The following is a 13067-nucleotide window of genomic DNA, read 5'->3' on the forward strand; positions in this document are numbered from 1 at the left end:
GTGCGGCCCGGGCGCCGGGGGGCGGCGGCTTCCTGTGGGAGGGGCCTGGCGCGGCGGTTCCGGCCTCCGAGGAGGGGTGTCCCGGCTCCCGCCCGAGCGGGTTGGGCGTGCGGCGGGCCGCGCGCGGGGGTGCTTGGAGGTGGGCGCGGAGGCAGCCGGGGGTGCGGCGGCCAGCGGGTTCTGCCGGAAGAGGGAAAGGAGCTTAGGTGCCAGGGATGAAGAGGCGTGACCTTTGTGGAGGGATCGGGACTGGAGGAAGGGGTGACTTGGGGCTGAGCTGGAAGGGGGCGCCTGAGTGTATGACATGGAGGGAAAGGAGAAATCAGGAAGAAGATGTGTGAACCCAGCTGAGAGTCTTCTTCCTTCCTTTCTCTTTGGAAATGATTGTTACCCGAGACTTTGATTTCGGTCCCATTCAGTTTTTAAACTTCAGGAAGGATTACAGAATCTTGATCATTTTGCTTTCGTCACACCCACTTAGTCCTGGTTGGGTAGGGTTCCACTTCTTGGTAACCTAGCCCTTCAGATCATCTTTCTTTGACATTTTTCCCAGATCATATCAACTTCGAGGCTTAAAAAAGGAGTGTGGGCACTTTGCTGTGGCCATAAAATGGCTTTTAGCCTAAATTGTTGACCACGACCTAGCCCAGCATTACCTCAGCAACAGTGACTGCAGAAATCTTGGACAGAGTGTCTGTACTGCTTTATGACTTTTCTTCTTTCTTCGGTTTAAATTATTCAGTTTCCCTTATCATGTGACTGCTTATCTTGACAAACTGTAACTAGGTAGAGAGACTGAGACGTCTGTGTTGTGTTCCTTAGCATTGTGACCTGAATCATGATTTTGATATTAAATACCTGTGTAAAAGCTGCTTATCCTCTTTTTCTTCATGTTTACGAAAATTTGCAGAAGTGAAATGAATTTCATAGATGTGGTATAACTGGAGTGAATGTTCATAGTGGACATTCACAGGAGCCGGAGTCGTTTTGGATTACAAGTAGGGAAAAAAAATGACTTTGCTGACATATGAGTTAAAGTTTTTGGAGTATTTGACAAACATTTAAAAATTATTTTCTGTAGCGGCCTTTGAGTTAGGTTGGGAAGGTATTATTCACATTTCACAATGAACAAACAGACCTGAGGGAGAGCGACTTGTTTTTTTTGAACAATTTATTGCTTTCTTGTTTACTGGTGTCTTTCTTCCTCCTAGACTGCACATCCTTCAAGGGCAGTGTTCATATCTTATTTGACTCCTACCCTAGTGGCTGGCATGTTGTGGGCACTTGGTAAATGTTTGCTGAATAAATAACTTTCTAAATGTCACACAGCTATAAGTGGAGGACAAGGGATTTGAACCCAAGACCTAGCTCTTCTCTTATCAGACCATTATCTGTGTTATATTGGTCCATATGAAAATGATGGGCATGGGAAAAAGGCTTGAGTTAGCTTCTTGGTCGCTTTTAGTTAATGATGACTTCCTTGGTTACAGGGAGCTTTTACCAACATCTTGTGACCATGATCCTGCAAAGGTCAGGATTGTCCCTATTCCACAGATGAGGAAACTGAGACTTAGTGAAGTTCTTACTTTAGATTCCAGAGCTAGTGAATGACTGAGCAGGGACTCAAGCTCAGGCCTTTTACCCATAGACCCATTCTCTCCCATTATAGAAGGAATATAAAATTTTATTTTAAAGCATTTTTTCAAGTATAAAAAGTATGACATTTTAAGGAAAAAATAGTATATATATATATCATACCAAAAAAATGTGAATATAGAATGAAATTGAAGTTTAAAAGACTCTGTACTATACCATACATGCCTCTTCCTGGGAGAACATTGTTTCATTCAATGAATATGTAAGTGCCTACTCTAGAGTTGCACTGTCCAGTATGGTTGAGTACTGGAGATATGCTATGGAGTACAAAGTACACACCAGAGTTTGAAGAGTCCGTTTGAAAAAAAGTAAAATATGTCATAGATTTTTTAAAATGCTATAACAAGCATAATATTAATATAATAACATATGCTAATACATGATAACATTTTAAGTTTATTGGGTTAAATGCAATATAATTGAAATCTCACCTGCTTCTTTTCACTTTTTTATTTTTTTTTAAAGATTTTATTTATTTATTTGACAGAGAGAGACACAGCGAGAGAGGGAACACGAGCAGGGGGAGTGGGAGAGGGAGAAGCAGGCTTCCCGCGGAGCAGGGAGCCCGATGCGGGGCTCGATCCCAGGACCCCGGGATCATGACCCGAGCTGAAGGCAGACGCTTAACCGGCTGAGCCACCCAGGCGCCCCATTCTTTTCACTTTTTAAAATGTGTTTCCTAGAAAATTAAAGATTATATTGGACAGTGCTCTTCTAAACACTGGGAATATAGTACACAAGAAAAACAAAAACCCCTGCCCTTGTGGAACTTAAATTTTAGTGGAAAGGAACAATAAAATAACCAAGTAAAATGCGTATTTTATTGTAATAAAGGAGGGAAGCCGAATGTGGAATGTTGGCTGGGGCTGCAATTTTGCATAGGGTCTGTAGAGATGCCTTCCTGGGAAGGTGACTGTTGAGTAATGATCTGAAGGAAGTGAGGGCAAGAGCCGTGTGAGTGGGGACATTGTGGTCCAGGTGGAGGGGACAGCAAATTCAGTAGCCCCAAGAAAGAGCACCCCTGGCAGGTTTGTGGGCTACCTAGGAGGCTGGGATGGCTGGAGGGGTGTGAGCAAAGAGAGTGGTAGGATGAGGTTAAAGACGTCCTAGGGGCAAGGGGAGAGACGGGCAGGTCATGGAGGGCCTTGCAGCCCATTGTGAGGATGATGGTTTTTAGTCGGAGTGACTTGGGGTCATTGGAGGGTTTTAAGCCGCGGAGTGGACACAGCCTACCCTGCCTTTTAACAGGCTCACTCTGGTTGCTGTGTGGAGAAAGAGTATAGAGGAGCAAGGCTAGAAACAAGCAATTGAGTTTAGAGACCTCCAAGAACCATGGGGAAAACACAGCCTAGAAGGAGGGGTAATGAGTTTTTAATGTTTAAATATTGTTTTTACCTGACATGTATTGAATGCATATTGTTTGTCAGGTATTCTGTTGTTTTACAGATTTACAACAAATAGAACCTCAGTCGGGCGGAGTGACGTGCATGAGGTCATGTAGCTCTGACATGGAAGAGCTGGGAGTTCAATCTTGGTCTTTGAGTCCAGAGCTCATGCTTCCATTAGTGAGATATGTGGCGGTGGATACATGAACATAAACTCCCATTGGAATCGAATCAGTGAGCTGCTTTTGAATGATTTTGAGTCACGATGGACTGTTACAGATTGTAGAATTTCTGAGAGGTAGGAACAAAAGGGAAGATCTTGTTTCCCTTAAAACGAACCAACTGAATCTTTTTTAGAAAGTTGCAGGCCTCTGCCCCTCCCCACAAGCTGGTAAACAAACAGTGATTTAAGTCAAGTGTTAATAAGTACTTCTAGGAAAATACCAAATACGCAGGCTTGGCAGTCCTGACCTAGGGCAGGTCCCCATCCTCTGTGTCGCCCGTGCCTTTTGCTTCCTGTTTTGTTGTGCAATCTGCTTTCCATTCTCTTTTATTATTAGCCTGTAATTCCATGGTGCTTCCAAAGATATGACCTTCCCTGTCCCTCCCTCTCTCTTTTTATGTGCTTGGCCTTTGTACGGATGTCATTTGGCAAAGTTTAGTTCTGTTTGATTGTTTTTCAGTATGGGCCTTTGGAAAATGGAAGGTAACTCAGTGCTGGCCAGAGAAAAGAGGCCAAGAAAGAATTAGTGTTGGAAAGAACTGGAAAAGCATGAGAGTATGAAGAAAAGGAGGAATTTTTGAACAGACCCTTCTCTTCCACATTTTTTAAGAAGTGAGTATAGAGTGGATCTATAATTATAACTAAGAAGCTCTGGCTGTTTCTACAACTGGCTAATTAAAATTAAAATCTTGGGGGCGCCTGGGTGGCTCAGTTGGTTGAGCGACTGCCTTCAGCTCAGGTCATGATCCTGGAGTCCCGGGATCGAGTCCCGCATTGGGCTCCCTGCTCAGCAGGGAGTCTGCTTCTCCCTCTGACCCTCCCCCCTCTCATGTGCTCTCTCTCTCATTCTGTCTCTCAAATAAATAAATAAAATCTTAAAAAAAAAAATTAAAATCTTGGTAAGTAGTTTTTGGTCTTCCTTGGTTCATGTGCTACACAGGTCCTTTCATCTTGAGATCAGTGTTCAGTGGTTTCTTGACTCAAAGCTGGGTCAAGAATTTGAGGAATCGCAGAGCCTAGACTTTTAGCGTCAAGAAGAACTATTTTAGCTTGTATTTTAGTTAATGCTTGGAAGAGCACGTACTGTGTGCTGGTTGCTTTACTTGATTGAGCTCATTTAATCCTTTCAGTAATCTTATAAAGTAAGTAATATTCTTAGGTTTATTTCACAGATGAAGAATTGAGATTTAGAGAGGGTGAGTCACTTTTTCACTATCACTCAAAGGCTAGTGAGTGGTCAGACCTATTTGCCTCTAAAAGATTGACTGGTCTGAAAGGTTCTTGTCGAAGTTGGGTGAGAAAAAGGATCAGGTGCTCTAGATATTGCAGGAGCTATCCCTTGCTAAATCCTATGTGTGGTTGCTTTCTTGTGCCAAAAGCTCTTTGAAGATTTCTTTAACGGGGGTCTCTCACACCGAGAGATCTGAGGTCCCAGAAGGCAGGGACCCCCTGACATTCGCTTTTGTATTTCCAGAGCCTGGCACAGAGTGGGGTCTATAAGCATTGTTGAAAGACTAACTCTGGCTCTGGACTGGGCAGGGTGGAATGAAACGGTCTGGAAGAGGCAGAGTCAGAAGGCTGGCTGCCTTCCTGGAAAAGGTGCCCTTGACCATTATCGTCCCTTGGCTTCAAGAATCAACCTGTCCTAGCAACCCAAATGTCGAGTAGTCCATCAGCTGATGAATGGGTAAACAAAAGGTTATATATCCACATATTGTTTGATTCCACGTGTTTGAAATGTCCAGCATAGGCAGATCCACAGAGTCAGGAAGTAATTTTGTGGTTGCTAGAGGCTGGGGTCAGGGAGGAATGAAGGGTGTCTGCTTATGGGGATGGGGTTTCTTTTGGGGTGATGAAAACGTTATGGAATTAGATAGTGCTTGCGCTACTCTGTGAATATACTAGAAGTCACTGAATTGTATGCTTTAAAAGGGTGAATTTATGGCATGTGCATTATATTTCAACAATAATAAAAATAAAGAGTCAACCAGTCCTGTTTTGAACGTACCCTCTGTGGTCTGTGGAGATCAAGATTTTAGTGCAGGTGAAAGCGGCCACTGTCCATCATCTTCTACCCTCCTCCCAGTATTCAGCATCCTCTGTTGTTCCTGGGACAATACATTGAAAAGTGTTCTCCCTGATTTTTTGATCTCAGGTATTGCAAGTATTTTAACCAGGAAGGACTATGATAGATCTTTGTGTCTTTCTGGATGTCTCTGGAAACTCTGAACCAGTTGGTGGACCCTTGACTTGTTTAATTTTGCTAATGAGAAGAACTCAGGAATTACTACCCTAGCCGACACTTTTGTGTCTTTTAACAGTCTGTGGATTCTAGGCAAAGAAAGCTGGCTTTTTATTTATCTATCCTTTTTTTTTTTTTTTTAAGAGTTTATTTTTAAGTAATCTCTACACCCAATGTGCGGCTTCAACTTCCAACCCGAAGAGGAAGAGTCGCACCATCCACTGACTGAGCCAGCCAGGCGCCCCTACCTATCTATTTATTTGTTTAGAGTTTCTTATTTAAAATGAAAGGTGGAAGGGCATTATTTGTTATTTTCAGGGTGGAGCCGACAAACACCTGCAAGCTGGTAGCTCATTTTGAGCCGGTGGCCAGCTGCCCTTTTGGTTGTGAGGTGTGCAGTGATCCCCCGGGCGGGGCTGGGGCACCCAAGGGAACAGGAAGGAATTGCCAGGGAGGAGGGGCCTAGCAAAATAGCGGAAAGAGAGATGGAAAGGAGGAGGAAGATCATGAAGCTTTCAGGGGAAGACGGGGATAGGCTGCTTGCTGCTCTCCTACTGTGCACTCCTCGCTTCATCCTTTTACTTTTCATTAAAATAGATACCTCAGTCTCGGATTCTCTAAAGCGAATCGATTGTTGTGTCAGAAGGGGCATCAAAAAATTGTTTTGGAATAGAGCATGAAAAATACTCGTTTTTTAAAAAAATTATGAAATATAAAGCATAATGATATGTTTAGGATTCTCTTTTGTATCTGGAATCACAACTAAGAAACGCAGTTTGAGCAAGACCACACCCCCTGTGACTGAAGGGCGTCTTTCTTTCCCGGAGTTACTGTGGGCCTGCGAGTTGGCCTCCAAAGGATGCGTTGTGGGAAGAGGATTTTGAGTTTCCGCCTGATGTCAGTTGAAATCTACTTCTTCTAAAGCCTTTGTTGCTAATTGTGTTAGGTTACTATTCCTCATCTGTTAAACACATTACTACAGACGTGGTGGTTTAAAACAATGTTCTGGAGGCCAGAAGTCCGAAATCAAGGTGTCAGTATCGACAGGGCCTGATCCCTCTAGGCTGGGGATGACCTTGGGGGAGAGTGGGGGAGTGGGTAGGGAGGTGTGGGTGGGATTGTGGGAAATTCTTTCTTTGCCTCTCTTAGTAGCTTGAGGTGTTAGTTGGCTTTGAATTGTAGGACTCCCATCTCTGCTCGGTCTTCACATGGCCTCCTCCCTTGTGTCTGTGTCTCCCCTCTCTGACTCCTATACGGATACTGCGCCAACTCTAAATTCAAGGTGCTTTTATCTTCAGATCTTTAAATTAATTTCCTCTGCAAAGACCCTGTTGCCAAATAAGGTCACAGTCACAGGTTCCAGGGGGTTAGTGCTCAGACATACGTTTGGGTGCCACAATTGAACCCACTACTCTAATTGAATGTTAGAAGGGATGTTCTTATTAAAATTAAATAAGGATATCATTCTGTGATCTGATTTGAAGAGAAACCTTTTTCTTTTCTGAATTTAAATTTTATTTATGACCAAAATAATACATGCACATAGTTTAAAGAGCCAAATAGCATTACAAGACTGAGAATACAACAGCAGTTCCTAGCTTTGCCTCTTGTTGTTCTTGATTCTTGCTCTGTGGAGTCAGTGACTTTCAACTCTTAGTTTTCTTCAAATATTGACTTGTGCATTTCTTTTTCTTTTAAAATAGGCTCCACATCCAATGGGGTCTTGAACTCATGACTCTGAGATCAAGAGTCACATGCTCTACCTGCTGACTGAGCCATCCAGGCGCCCTAACTTCTGCAATTCTGAATGTTTCTATACTGCTATTTCTTAGCCTGTCAGTTTTAACCATTTTAACTGTTGAAGATGAGGATTTAGCCATCTTTCTGGCCAGTCTCCACACACACTTCTACCTTCACCTTCTGATTACTCCCACATCACAGGTTTTCATTAAATTGTTTATGCTGTTATAATTATAAATATAATTCAGGGCTGAGCCACATAGTGTATTAGGATTACATTTCCTATCATATAACTTTTGTTGTTACTAGTTCCGTATTTCCTGATTTTTCATTTGCATAGTTGTCCTGTGTTCCTGTCACTAATTCCACACCAAACATTGTGATAGAGCTAAAAGTGCTACTTTTTTCAATGCAATCAGATGCATCATGCAATCTATTTCTCCCGTTTTCTTTCTTTCCTCTAGAGGTGACATTTCCTAAGAATTCTCTAATCTGGACTGGTTACTCTCTGGGCTCTTGTACTGTAATGCCTTGGGATTTTTCAGTGTTAATCTTGTAATTCCTTTTGTCTCTCCCATGTGAATCCCCACTCTCCATCTTTTTCCTTTATTCGCCTGGAACACACCTTTCAGTAGCTTCCTGACAAAAGCAGCTTGGGGAAGAATTTTTTTTGAGACTTTACAAATCTGAAAATACCATGGTTTTCCAACCATACTTGATTGATGGTTTTCTTGGTTGTGGAATTATAGATTGAAAAATAAAAAAAGATCATTTTACCTCAAATTTGAAAGCATTGCATTGTCTTCTCACATTCGGTGTTACTGTTGAGAAGTCTGATGCCATTCTGATTTTTCTTGTTTGTAAATGTGACTGGAAGCTTGTATACCCTTTGTTCTCATGTTCTGAAATTTCATAGCATTGTGCAGTAGAATGGTTTTTGTTTCATCCATTGCTCTGGGCACTCAGTTGGGTTCTTTCTGTCTAGAACTCTATATCCTTCAGCTTAAGAAAAATGTTCTGTAACACTTCTCTGATGATTTCTCTTTTTTTTCTTTTTCATTTCTGGACTTGCTATAAGACAGACATTGGACATTTTAAAGATTTATTTATTTATTTTAGAGAGAGAGAGCACACGAGCAGGAGGGGCAGAAGGAGGAATCTGAAGCAGACTCTGTGCTGAGCGTGGACCCAGAGGTGGGCTCCATCTCACGACCTTGAGTTCGTGACCTGAGCCGAAACCAAGAGTTGGATGCTCAACCTATTGAGCCACCTGGGTGCCCCTGGACTTTGGACATTTTGAACAAATCCACCGTTTTAAAAAAAATCATTTTTCACCTATTTACCATCTTCTTTGTCTTTTGGTTCACTTTTTTTTTTTTTTTAAGATTTTATTTATTTATTTGACAGAGAGACACACAGTGAGAGAGGGAACACAATCAGGGGGAGTGGGAGAGGGAGAAGCAGGCTTCCTGCCGAGCAGGGAGCCCGATGCGGGGCTCAATCCCAGGATCCCGGGATCATGACCTGAGCCGAAGGCAGACGCTTAACGACTGAGCCACCCAGGCGCCCCTGTCTTTTGGTTCACTTTTTAGTGTATGTCCTCACTTTATCAGCTTTGTTTCTGCTATCAGAACTGTCCTTTCTAAGAGTAATTTATTATTCTCCGAATCCACCAACCAGCCAACTTACTTTCCTGCCTGCCTTCCTTTAAAATTACATTCTGTTGTTGTTTCATGGGTGCAATATTTTCTCTCTCTAAATTGTTTTGAGGTTTTCTTTGACTTCTGTTTTAACTATAAGCTTTTAAAAAATTTTAGCTATACTTCATATACCTTAAAATTCACATTTTGAAGTGTTAAATTCAGTGGTGTTAGCCTTTTCACAAAGTTGTGCGGCCGTCACACAGCACTAATTCTAGAACATTTTCATCACCTCAGAAGAAACCTTGTATCCATTAACAGTCATGCCAGTCCCCTAACCCTTTCAACCCTTGGATACCACTAATCTACATTCTTTTTCCATGGATTCACCTGTTCAAGATATTTCATATAGGGCGCCTGGGTGGCTCAGTTGGTTGAGCGACTGCCTTCGGCTCAGGTCATGATCCTGGAGTCCCGGGATCGAGTCCCGCATCGGGGTCCCTGCTCGGCAGGGAGTCTGCTTCTCCCTCTGACCCTCCTCCCTCTCATGCTCTCTGTCTCTCATTGTCTCTCTCGCAAATAAATAAAATCTTAAAAAAAAAAAAAAAATTAAAAAAAGATATTTCATATAAATGAAGTCATATAATAATTGGGCCTTTTTGCCTGGCTTTCATTTATTTCTTTCACTTAGCATAATGTTTTCAGAGTTCAACCATATTGCAGTATGAAACAGCACTTCATTCCTTTTTATGACCAAATTAATATTCTATTGTATGGATATACCACATTTTACTTACCCGTTTCTCAGTTGATGTACATTTGGGATGTTTCCACTTTTTGGCTGTTATGAATAACCTTGCTATGAACATTGTGTACAAGGCTTGTGTAGAGACATATTTTCAGTTCTTTTGGGTATACATCTAGAAATGGAATTGCTGGGTCTTATGGTAATTCTGTTTAACTTTTTTTTTTTTTTAAGATTTTATTTTCAAGTAATCTTTAACCCAACATAGGGCTTGAACTCACAACCCTGAGATCAAGAGTCACATGCTCCACTGACTGAGCCAGCCAGGTGTGCTGATTCTGTTTAACTTTTTTTTTTAAGATTTTATTTCTTTGAGAGCGAGAGTGAGCCAGAGAGAGCGAGAGAGAGAGAGCACATGAGCCAGGGGAAGGGCAGAGAAGCAGACTCCCCGCTGAGCAAGGAGCCCAGTGTGGGACTCAGTCCCGGTACTGTGGGATCATGACCTGAGCCGAAGGCAGACTGAGCCACCCAGGTGCCCCTCTGTTTAACTTTTTGAGGAGCTGTCAAATTGTTTTCTAAAGCTGCTCACTGTTTTTCATTTCTTGTTAGCAGTGTATGAGGATTCTAATTTCTCCCAAGTTCTCACTACCATTTGTTACTGTATGCTTTTTGATTTTGGCTGTTTTAGTTTGTGTGAGGTGATGTCTCATTGTGGTTTTAGTTTGCCTTTTTCTAGTGACTAATGATGTTGTATATGCTTATTTTTTTTTAATATCTTCTTTTTTTTTAGAAGATTTTATTTATTTGAGAGAGAGTGAGACAGAGAGCACGAGCAGGGGGCGCAGTAGAGGGAGAGGGAGAAGCAGACTCCCTGCTGAGCAGTGAGCCCAACACGGGGCTCCATCCCAGGACCCCGGGATCATGACTTCAGCTGAAGGCAGATGCTTAACCTATTGAACCACCCAGGCACCCCTGGACTCTCAGGTTTCTTCACTTGCTCTATGTCTATCTTTATACCAGTACCATGGTCTTGATTACTGTAGCTTTCTAGTAAGTTTTGAAATTAAGTAATATACTGGGTGTTATATGCAACTGAATTATTGAACACTACATCTGAAACTGGTGATGTACTATATGTTGGCTAATTGAATTTAAATAGAAAAAGAAATTAAGCAATATGAATCCTCCAACTTTGTTTTTTTTTTCCCCCCAAGATTGTTTTGGCTCTTCTGGGTCCCTTGCATTTCCTTACGAATCTTAGGATGAGTTTATCAGTTGAGTTCTATTTTTTTCTCTTTGTATGTTTTGATATCTGGCTTTCCTGTCTGAGGCTCTCCTCAAATAGTTGTTCCTTTATGTATGAAGTACCAGCAGGCTGAGCTGTGTGCTGGGCTCAAATGAGGGAAGGTGAGTGGGGATGGGGGCAGTGACTTCTCATAGTTCAGGATGTAGACTTCCACTTATCTCCCTGGATCAGTATTGGTACCTTATCACTACCCTCAGCTGTGCCTGAAGTCTTCGGGTCTAGTGTAGTCTATCTAGAGACCAAAAATTCCTGTCTGGGATTTGGGAGGGTGGGGTGACTGCCTGGCTGAATTGTTGGGAAGGGGAGTTTGGAAACTCTGTTTTTCATGCAGGCTTTTGCTCCTGTTTCTCTCGTGTGTTTAGGTCTACTTATGCTCCCACTTTCAGAGGTACCTAGTGCCAGTATTTACTGACCCTTTCTGTGATTCCCCAGTGCTACCAGCCTGCTTCTTGTCAACTCCCCTCGCCCCTCCATTACAGGCAGTTAGGTTTCATTTTTATCTCCCTTGCCTCTTTCCACAATGTTGCTGCCCTCTCTCTCTGTTGGTAGAGAAAACTTTTTCCATTTGTTTTTTGTGGGGTTGTATTTTTGTATTTCTTTTCCTGTCCTTTTGATGGGATTTGAGAGGGGAGCAGAGATAAATATATGTTTGATCTGTTATGTTTATTGAGAGTTCCTGGAAGGCTCTCTAAGGGAAAAGTTGGTATCAGGGAAGGTGGTGTAATACTTAGTCTCCTTGGATCTACTCCTGGCATAGAGCTCCTTCACTATATTCTGTTCCTAAAGTTTTTTGTTGCCCCATTTTTTTATCCACATGTTGTTTTGTGCAATTTTTCTGCATAATTTTAGTTTAGCCTTAAATATTCTGATAGAGCTAAAGTCCTACTCTTAATGCATTCAACTAATTCAGTAACATTAAACTAGTGTCTCACCCCAGCTTTATATTAGGATCACCTGGGGAATTTATTTATTTATTTATTTAAGATTTTATTTATTCATTTGACAGAGATAGATACAGCATGGAGGGGGAACACAAGCAGGGGGAGTGGGAGAGGGAGAAGCAGGCTTCCTGCCGAGCAGAGAGCCCGATGTGGCGCTCGATCCCAGGACCCTGGGACCGTGACCTGAGCCGAAGGCAGACGCCCAATGACTGAGCCACCCAGGCACCCCTCTCAGAATCACTTGTCACCTCTACAGTTCTCTCATTTGCTTTCTATCTGGCATCCCTCTTGGCACATGTCCTTTCCCTATATTATCAGTCTTTTAGTGTTTAAAGAAGCCCGTGGATGGAGCCTCATTTATTCTTTCTCCCATGCCTTTCTTTTCTGTGTAGATGCAAGCTTCTGACCTGAATCATTTCTTTCTCCTGGAAGGACTTCTTTTAAACATTTCTTTCAGGGTATGTTTTTTTTTTTTTTTTTTCTAAAGATTTTATTTATTTATTTGAGAGAGAGAGAATGAGAGACAGAGAGCATGAGAGGGAGGAGGGTCAGAGGGAGAAGCAGACTCCCCGCCGAGCAGGGAGCCCGATGCGGGACTCGATCCCGGGACTCCAGGACCATGACCTGAGCCGAAGGCAGTCGCCCAACCAACTGAGCCACCCAGGCGCCCCTCAGGGTATGTTTTTGTTTGAGGAAGTATTTTGTTTACTCCTTCACTTTTAAAGAATAACTCCGGGGCTCTTGGGTGGCTCAGTCGGTTAAGCGTCTGCCTTTGGCTCAGGTCATGATCCTGGGGTCCTGGGATTGAGCCCCACGTCGGGGTCCCTGCTCAGCAGAGAACCTGCCTCTCCCTCTGCCCCTCACCCTGCTCATGCTCTCTCTTTCTCTCTCTCTCTGTCTCTCAAATAAATAAATAAAATCTTGAAAAAAAAAAAGGACAACTCCATTGGACACAGAATTCTAGGTTAGTGTGTTTTTTCTTTCAATACTTTAAATATTTCGGGATGCCTTGGTGGCTTAGTTGGTTAAGCCTGCTTCTCCCTCTCCCACTCCCCCTGCTTGTGTTCCCTTTCTCGCTGTGTCTCTGTCTGTCAAATAAATAAATAAAATCTTAAAAAAATACTTTAAATATTTCACTCTGCTATCTTCTTGCTTGTATGGTTTCTGGTGAAAAGCATGCTGTAATTCT

The 13067-nt window shown here is 42.5% G+C and overlaps 1 protein-coding gene across 2 annotated transcripts in view; it reads left to right on the forward strand.

Annotated features, from left to right (window-relative positions):
• Window positions 1-13067, forward strand: part of WWP2 (WW domain containing E3 ubiquitin protein ligase 2) — a 141920-nt gene that overhangs the window by 543 nt on the left and 128310 nt on the right. The window lies entirely within an intron of this gene.

The sequence above is a fragment of the Neomonachus schauinslandi genome, chromosome 16 (assembly GCF_002201575.2).
Source record: "Neomonachus schauinslandi chromosome 16, ASM220157v2, whole genome shotgun sequence".
Classification (NCBI taxonomy): domain Eukaryota; kingdom Metazoa; phylum Chordata; class Mammalia; order Carnivora; family Phocidae; genus Neomonachus; species Neomonachus schauinslandi.